Below are 9,222 nucleotides of genomic sequence, written 5' to 3'. Positions count from 1 at the left end.
CATCACCATTTTAAGCATTTTTTTCAGTTATCCGCTGGACAAATATTTGATGGTAAAAATAGGACGTTACAGTAATCCACTACTTGAAGCCAGTTCTCCTGTTAACAGCTGTCTTTCTGTGCAAATTGCTCAACAGCAGTCACACCTCATAAAGGATTAAAGAAACAAAGGGATTCTGGTTGGAAAATGTCAAGTCATTTCGTGTTTTGGGGCTAAAGCCCCCTGTACCCCCACACCTAATGCCGCCTGTGTGCGGAGACCTGCACTTCTCCGTCCTTCCAAGCGATGGCGATAGAATCAAAAAGTAAATTCATAATTGGGGGGTCTCCAGCTCTGCCTGTGTCACATGGATCCACGGTACTGAGCCGAGGGGATGCCAGTGGAGATGGAGGGGGCATGAGGACCCGCGGAGGAGACGGCGGCAGAGAGACGGAGCATCGGATCATCGGGCTGCACTTCCCAGCGTGCCTTGTGGCTGCTGGGGAGCAGAGGAGCGTGGACAGGGCGCGCGAGGGGGGTCAGCGCGGCCGCCGGAGGATGTCACATGCAATATGCTGCATTCCTGGATGTTTTTTTTTTCTGAAGCCCGAGGAAAGCCGAGCTGTCAAGTTTGATTGATTATGTTTGCGGGGCGCGCCTGGTCCGAGCGGAACCCGAAGGAAGCGATTGACGCTGCGCCTCCCAAAATCTGCGAGCTGAGTGAGTACAAGGCTGCGCCATGTGTGACAGGCTGGAGGGGGGGGTTGGAGGGGGTCATTCATATATGTGCTATACCTGAAGGTGCACGCGCACTTGGCACAGATAGTAACTTGAATTCATCCTGTGCGTTTTTCTCTCTTTGTGCGTATTTAACACAGAGACACGTGCGCGCCCGCTCCTGTCTCACTGCATCGCCTTTTGTGGCTAAAGGCTACCCCCCCCCCCCCAAAAAAAAAAAAATAAAATAAAATAAAATAAAAATAAATGAACGGATTCATCAGAGAACATGATTGTGATCTGTCGGGAGGAAGGCGCGCGAACCCTCCAGTCACGCGTTTTTTCATGCGCACCGCGAACCATAAACATCATTAGACCCACGGCGCGCCCCCGCCCCCACCCGACGTCTCCTCCCTCAGTAAGGGTGGGGGGGCGGGGAAGTGGCTTAGCTGACCTCGGGGACACACAGCATCCCAAAAAATCCTCACTTTGATCTGGAAATGAAACAAATCCGGGAACGCGTGCCTGCGCGCCATGCGCCGGCCGCCTCTGTGGACCTGCGCGCTGATCACGTTCACACCCTGATTTTATCGCTGATTGGCGCTGGATTGGAACCTGTTGGCACCAGCACCACTGCGGTTGACAGTCCAGAGGCTCGGCACCCAAATGTGCGTGATGGATGCGGATGCCATGAAAGAGGATTATACCTTTAGGTCCAAGCACACACACCATTCGAGTCTTTCTAACCTCTAGCTGGCGTTGTGCAAAATCCAGTTGCAGGATCCTTTGTGAAATCTGCTGAGCAAATGATGTCTTACTTTATGATTATTTGTGTGCATTAAAATTAAACGCGGTTGCACATTGAAACATATAGCTTCTTCTTTTCCCACGCAGCCTTCTATCCCACATGGTTTGTCATTGTTGCAAGCAAACATTTGACCTAATTCACATTCTCACACAATAGCCCCCCCCCACACACACACACACACACACTCTTTCTCCCTCTTCTCTTTCTAATACACAAACGTTGCTGTTATTTGTGTCACGCAGAGGGTGAGGTTTTTACCCCACGTGATCTCCCAGGTGGTTTATCAAACAGAGGTGGGTGATACCGGGAATTTTGGTATTGATCCGATACCAAGTAAATACAGGCCCAGTATTGCCAATATCGATACCAATACCAATACTTTTTCATATTTAAGCTTCATAGATCCAAAGGATCCAAAAGACCTAGGATAGAATTTCGCCAAACATTGTATGTGACAACAAAATACTTTATTATCACAATCAACATTTTTGATAAAAAAAAAATCACTCAGCACAACTTAAAACAAAATCTCCTGAGGTACAGGGCTGACAAACCACAATACACGGGTGCGCTGCTCCGTGTTGTGTGACACAGCACTGCTCTTACAGACAGAGTAGACTTTGATGAATCTGCGTGCGCAGCAGTCAGTGCGTATCGATCTTTTTACATGAGGATCGTTCAGCATCGATACCAGCGTTGGTATCGATATTAGGATCGATCCGACCACCTCTATTATCAAAATCTGAGCAGACTGGCAGTGAGGTTGATGGCGACTCCCACTTCCGCTTTATGACGGATAAACCATCGTTTGTTTTGTTGACACGTGGCATGAAGGTGGAAAAACCTGCACGTCTTCTTTATCTTTGGAAATAGTTCAAAAACAATTATGGCTAAGTTTTGGGAATAAAAATAAGACCTGATGTATTTTGATTCATGATTCATCCTTTTTAATTAATTAGTTTGGCGCATCAACAGGTGCACAGGTTGCTGTCATTCACTGAGGCTGTTGTGAGTCAAACCTTCACCCATAATGTCCCACATCTGTCTCACCCCGTGGAAACATCTCTTTGTTTGCTTGTAAACAGGATAGCTTTACATCTTTGTGATGTCATCAAGAGATTTCTTGAAATCCTGTCTTTCATGTATAAAGAGAGAGATAAAAGGAAACATTTTATTGTTGGAATTGGGCTACCAATAAGTAGACCTGTGTTTGATTCCCTTTCATGCTGTCTCTGTATCAGTTCACCCAGCTGTAAATGGGTATCAGCCTTGGCTGGGAAGTAACCCGTGATGAACTGGCGTCCCATCCAGGGACAGTCATAATCTCACACTCTATGGTATCCGGAGATAAGCACCGGCACCAGTGGGCCTCAGAGAGTGCAGGATATATTTCTTCTTCAAGATTCAACAGTCTGTTTGCTTGTCAGCAGGATACCTGTACACCTTTATGATGTCATAAATGGAGTTCTTGAAATCACCTTGTCTTACCGTGTTAAAGGAAGGGATAAAAGGAAAAATTATGAGGTAGCTCAAGGTCCAACAGTTTTTTTTAATCAGCAGAATATCTATTCATATTTCTAATGTCATAAAGTAGTTTCTTGAAAAACATCCTATCTTACTGCATTAAAAGAGATTAAGATATTTTTTAAAAGTAACTTTGATCCAATGCTGTATTTGGTTATAAGCAGAATAATTACATCTTTATAACATTATGAAGCATTTCTTGATTGCTATGATCAAGAAATAAATGGAGTTTTTGTGGTACCTCAAGGTCCAACAGTTTGGTTGTTTCTCAGAAGGCTATAAAGACACCTATACATCTTTGTGATGGCATAAGGGGATTTCTTGAAAACACCACACCAGTCTATGCTAAAGAAATAGATAAAAGGAATTTGTGGAGGCTTTCTTAGGTTTTGGGGTCTTGAACACCAAGTTATAGGATTTCTCATAACAGCTACCATCTACTGGTGTTTTGTGCCAGTTATTAATTGGCTACTTGTTTCAGGTTTATTTTACATTAAACCTTCAGCACCACTTATTAATTAAAAAACAAACATAAAACAACAACAACTCATTTGTCCCTCAGGCCATCAGACTGTACAACTCCTCACTCGGTGGGGGGGGGGGGGGGGGGGTGAGAGGAGTAACAGGAAGACAGAGGACAGGAATGAGAATGAGAGGAACAGTAGTAGCCAGTAAACCAGGATTGGTCAGTATGTCTGGTATTTATATTGTGTATTTGTATTTGCATTTATATTTATATTTGCAAACTGTTCTTCTTTTTTTTCACTTCTGATATTCTGTGTGCTTCTTACCCTGTGTGCTGCTATACAATGCTTCTGGAACCTCAGTTTCCCTGATGGAGTCTTCCCAAGGGACCAATAAAGTTCTATCTGGCCTAATCTAATCAAAACAATGCATTTGAAATGAAACAACTGGGGCAACTGTTTGTTGTGATTTGGCGCTATATAAAAAAAAATTGATTGATTGATTGATTAATTGTTGATGTTTCATATTTTGGCCCTGTGTGGTGCAAGAATGTGCCACAACACCTGCCGCCTGCAGGTAACAGAGGGTGATTTGTAAGGCAGACAGAGGGGACCTCTGTGTCCGGGGAGAATCAGAAAAGCCGCTGGTGGAAGGCCCTCTTCCTGCTCTGCTCACAGCTTTACGTCCAATTGGTTGGCTGAGACAAGGCAGCTCCTGGGACAGAGAATACACTGCAGTGCTGAGGCGTCACTCTGACTAACACCGCAGGCGCGGGCAGGGGGACAGAGAGGGAGAAGAATGGGTGGGGAGCGTTGGACACAGCGCCAAAGGACGCAATCTGGAGATGGAAGGCTGGGAAGCCATGTGACTGCCTCCTGTCATCATCTGCTTTCAGCGTCTTTAAACACCTGCCAGACGACTCCTACGCAAGCCTCTGGATCCTGTCTTTTCCTCCCCACATGCACCTTTCCCGTTTCTTCCTTCTCATTACCCACTCCTCTGCTTAGTTGTCAAATCGGCGCAGATACAATTATGCCGACACTGTTGCAAGTGTGAATTAAATGAGTTTCCTCACAGGTGCTTGTGATTCTTTGCACTCAAGAAATTGTCTGGTTTAGGTGGAGAGGTAGAAACGGGGGTGTTACACAGGGTCACAACCTCCCAAATCCTTAAAGAGGTCATATTATGGACCGTTTTTACAGGTTCATATGGGCCAACAAAAAGGTTTAATACTTATATTTATGTATTCAGCCAAAAATACAAAATGACGCTGGCATTGCACAGCCCAGTGATATGATCTGTGTTTATCTGTCTATCTAGAAATCTATAGTTTTGATCTTTCTACAACAAACTTGGTGTGCTGATAGTTTGACATACATGTGGTCATATTTAAAATGTCATATTTGGTCATATTTGTTAAAGTTATTTACAAAACTGCTGCTCATACAGCTGTCAAGAAGAGGAAAATTAGCTATAGAGACCAAAACTGATTTTTTTTTTTTCTTTTTTGTACCAGGCTGTAAATATATTTATTTCTGCTCTAAAGTTTAACATGGGCTTCTATGAGAATCTGCTCCTTTTTAGACCCAGACTCAAGCAGCCGCTCAATGAAGTGCAACTTTTTTCATTTCTGGGTAGGCTTAAGTGTTGACGGGCAGAGGTTCAAGTTTGATGTATATCACTAATGCCTATGTCATCTCACACCCTGGTATTACCACTCAGGTATGTTGCTACTGATATATAATTGCATGTTACACCAGGATCACACATGAAGGCATCTGGTATCACAGTGTTAACACAGTGGTTGCTGTATGTACAGCAGTAGGAGCCTACATTTTGGAAAGCTGGAGTCTTATCACTTGATTTTGAACATCCTAAAACCTTCTGCAATGTGATCTTTGCTGTGTTTCAACATAATGGCAAATCACAAGGTTTTATACAAGCACATATGTACATGCTGCACATCTGCACTTGATCCACAGCCCTGCACTATATGTATGCATGACACACTCACCCATTATCAAATAGCTGGTCAGATACATGCTTTTTGTCTTTTTTGATGAGAGGGGTCCGCTTGGCAAGCAACCTCTCAAGGAACTCCAGGTGTACCCCCTGGAAGGATTGCTGTCTGGGTATATCCTCTGCCAGTTTACTCATGAGGGTATACATGACACCCCAGTGGTCTCCGCATCAACCAAAGATGGGACCGCAACCTCCTATGCTGCTCTTGGGTGTTTCCTTTTTGCTGTGAGGAGCAGGCTGCCCTATATAGGCTGTCAGGCCCATTGGTGCCAGTGCTTATAGATATATACTTTATTGATCTCACAGTGGAGAAATTATCTCCACTGTGAGATCAATAAAAACTATCAGTAAAAATTATCTCTGGATTCTGTAGCGTCAAGCATATGAGGGCCTACAACTCCCCCAGAGGCCAGTGCCTATTTACAGCTGGGTGGAAGGGAGAATATTTGTTTCACATTTTAAGTTGATGTGCTGTCAGATTGCTAGTTTGTGTTTTTGTGTATTTTTTAAAGAGATTAGTTGTTTTAAAACAGGTTAAACAGCATCAGTGTGGTGGTATCGCCAGAAACTCCAGTATCGGTTCCAGTATCGGTATTGTACTACCCCTAATTGTAACATATTGCGAAGTGTGAGGTTGGCTGTTTTTCAGCTCTCTTGTAAACACCTTGTTTTGGTGCCTGTCACTTTAACTCTCCTCAGTACACACCGTGAAAAGGACTAGTCTCCTGTGTGCTTGCTCTGGGGATTGGTAAGGTTCCACCTTGAGGCAATTTTGTTGTGATTTGGCTCTATATAAAATGAAATAAATTGAAATCAAAAACTAGTCTGTACATGTGGACCCCTCTAGAATGTCTTGTTTTTTTTAATCCTATGAACATGGATTGTTAATTTTTCTCTTTTTTTGAACATGACTTTTCAGTGTAAAAAATCAATACTTACCACTACTCACTGCAGTTGCCCGACTACTAATAACCTGAAGAAAAACTGCTCTGACAGTTCAGTAGTAATGAAAAAATTGACACGGAGCTCAAAGTTTTGCTGTGGAGGCTGAGCAGATACCCTTATATCAAACTGGGGTTCAAGTGGTCCCCATTTAAAAAAAATATAAAAATACTGATAGTATTTAGCCAAATTGGATCAAAATAAGTGAAATTGAAGTTAATTGTGTAGGTGACAGTTACAAAAAAATTTTAGCTCAAAAAGATTAACAGTTCAGCAAATATATCAATAAATATACCCCTGGGGTTTGCTTGGACACCAGGTGCACTGATTCAACCTGCTCTCACACCGGTTTGTGATGGTGTCATGAAAAGTGATTTAATCTATTAGTTTGTGATACCGTCATAAAATGTGCTACATTTTCGTGACGATATCATGAAAGTATTTTGTGGTGGTATCACGAAATTTGGGATGATATGGGGGGGGCAGTGGGTTATGATTAGGAATAGGAGTAGGGTTAAAAATACTGATTGAAACTCACCGTGTCACGAAAATGTGATGCAATTTGTGACGATATCACAGAAAAAAAAAACCATGAGGCTGGACTGACCGATTAGGGTTGAATAGAAAAGAGCTGCCACACCCCCTCTCTGAAGGTGGTGGTGGTGGGGGGGGGGGGGTGTCAGCGTTCTTTTATTCCTGCAAGTTGTGTGACATATGTCACAGAAATCTAAGACAACCAGTTTCAGGCAGAGTTTGCTTTCATCAGGCTCATTTCCACATGCACAGATGTATAACTGGATGATTTTTGAAGACATTTGACATGAAACTACAACCGCGAATAGCAGATAAAAAACTTATTTGCACAATGTGACCCCTTTTACATGTTATTGCCTCTTTTTTTTTCCAAGTACACCAAATAGTCTTGATGGACACGGTGGCCCATTGTGTTCCCTGCAGCATTCAGTTACATTCAAAGTAGTATGAAATGAACTTGATTATCCACAGTTGAAAAACATGATTTATTAATAGATTATGTTCATAATAATCAGAATGAAGTTAATCTCAATCTACAAGGAAAGCCGTTTATCTGCTCCGGACACTGAAATGACAATGATAAGGATGACTTTTTGGCACGCTGGGACCAATAAAAAGCAGGAGTGATGCTGATTGTGGTGGTAGATAGGCTGGTGTGTGAAGTTTGGTGCAGCAGTGTGAAATTTGGTACAAATTGGATTTTATGCCGAGAACAGTTGCGCTCGTGGCTGGATCTAAAATAAGAAATGCAAATTATTATTCAAATCTGTGGAAATATATTTAAAAGATGGCTCTGCACAGCTTGATAGCATTTAATAGAAAAACAAATATACAGATTGTCGTAAAATAAAACAAATCAGTTAAATGAGATACTTTAACACTTTTATGGAAAAGACAAAGTGCAGCAACAACACATAGCTGATAGAGAGAAGGAAGGATGATATCTTTTATAAATCATGAATAACACTAATTTATATCTTATGGGCACATGGTAACATGTTACTGTAGCGTCTCCCGTAATCCAAGAATCCCAACGTGTGGGCCACGCCCCCCTGCTGGTCTGGTTGAGATTTTCAATTTTATAATAAATTTTGAAATTATCCCAAAATATTTGATTGTTTAAAAAAACATAATTTTAAGTAACAAAGCAAAGCCTTTGGATTCAAATTCTGTGTTATTCTTCATGAGTCGGTACAATTGTGAATAAAGGTTTGGGTGGGCTGCAGAAGATTTTAAGATTCCAAAGTGGGCCACAGCTTTCTGAAGTTTTTGAATGGCTGCTTTGGAGATATTTTTAGCAAAGCAGTGTGGGGGCTAGTCTAGTTATTGGAGCAAATTTGGAGTCATTTGTACCATTTCAACCATAAATAATTTTCACTAGAGCAGAATAAGCGTAGTCGTTTATATATACGAGGTATCTTATAAAACTAACCGGCAGTTTTATAAAAAAACCAAACTATATGGATTTGATTGACATGCGATTACACCAGTCATGCTTGAACCGTCGTGCGCATGTGTGAGTTTTTTCACGTGTATCGGTGACGTCATTTCCCTGTGGGCAGGCCTTGAGTGAGATGTGGTCCCGCCCTCTCTGCTGAATTCCTTTGTTTCACACGCTGCTCGAGACGGCGCGCGTTACTTTATCAACCTTTTTTCTGGACCTGTGAGGAATATCCGAGTGGACACTATTCGAGAAATTCAGCTGGTTTTCGGTGAAAAGTTTAACGGCTGATGAGAGATTATGGGGTGTTTCTGTCGGTGTAAGGACTTCCCACAGAGCAGGACGTCCTGCAGCGCTTCCAGGCGCCGTCGTCGGCCTGTTTCAAGATGAAATCATCCTAATTTAAGGCTTAATTCACCCAGGACGTCGTGAGAGAACAGAGAAGATTCAGAAGAGGCCGGCATGAGGACTTTATGCGGACATTCCACTGTTTAAAGACATTTTTTAATGAAAGACGTGCGCGCAAATTCACAGAGTCGTTTCCGTGATGACTCGGTGAATCTGTGTGACAGGAAAAACACCTCCGTGTTGAAAACCATTTGTAAAATTCAGGCGGGTTTTGATGGCTTTCAACAAGTGAGTAACTGAGAAATTGTTTAACAGCTTGGGCATGTTCGAACTTGCCCGTTAAGGTTTCCAACGGAGGTGTTTTTCCTGTCGCGACCCCCCGCGGTCGGGTCCGGCCCGACATGTGACTCTGCCCGCACGTTCTTTCATTACAAAATGTCCG

The 9,222-nt window shown here is 42.7% G+C and overlaps 1 protein-coding gene across 3 annotated transcripts in view; it reads left to right on the top strand.

Moving 5' to 3' along the window:
* The first annotated feature begins 412 nt into the window (after positions 1–412).
* The window catches only part of si:dkey-70p6.1 (uncharacterized protein LOC570575 homolog), a 40,729-nt gene continuing 31,919 nt past the window's right edge, over positions 413–9,222 (top strand). The window contains exon 1 of one of the 3 annotated variants that reach the window (XM_034173005.1): positions 413–699. The gene's annotated coding sequence lies outside the window, so the exon portion shown is untranslated. The remainder of the gene's footprint in view (positions 700–9,222) is intronic. The other 2 variants (XM_034173006.1, XM_034173007.1) reach the window with 2 other exon arrangements.

This window comes from Thalassophryne amazonica, chromosome 6 (assembly GCF_902500255.1).
Source record: "Thalassophryne amazonica chromosome 6, fThaAma1.1, whole genome shotgun sequence".
NCBI lineage: Eukaryota > Metazoa > Chordata > Actinopteri > Batrachoidiformes > Batrachoididae > Thalassophryne > Thalassophryne amazonica.
The sequence above is the reverse complement of the archived record's forward strand: the minus strand, read 5'-3'. Positions and strand labels throughout refer to the sequence as shown.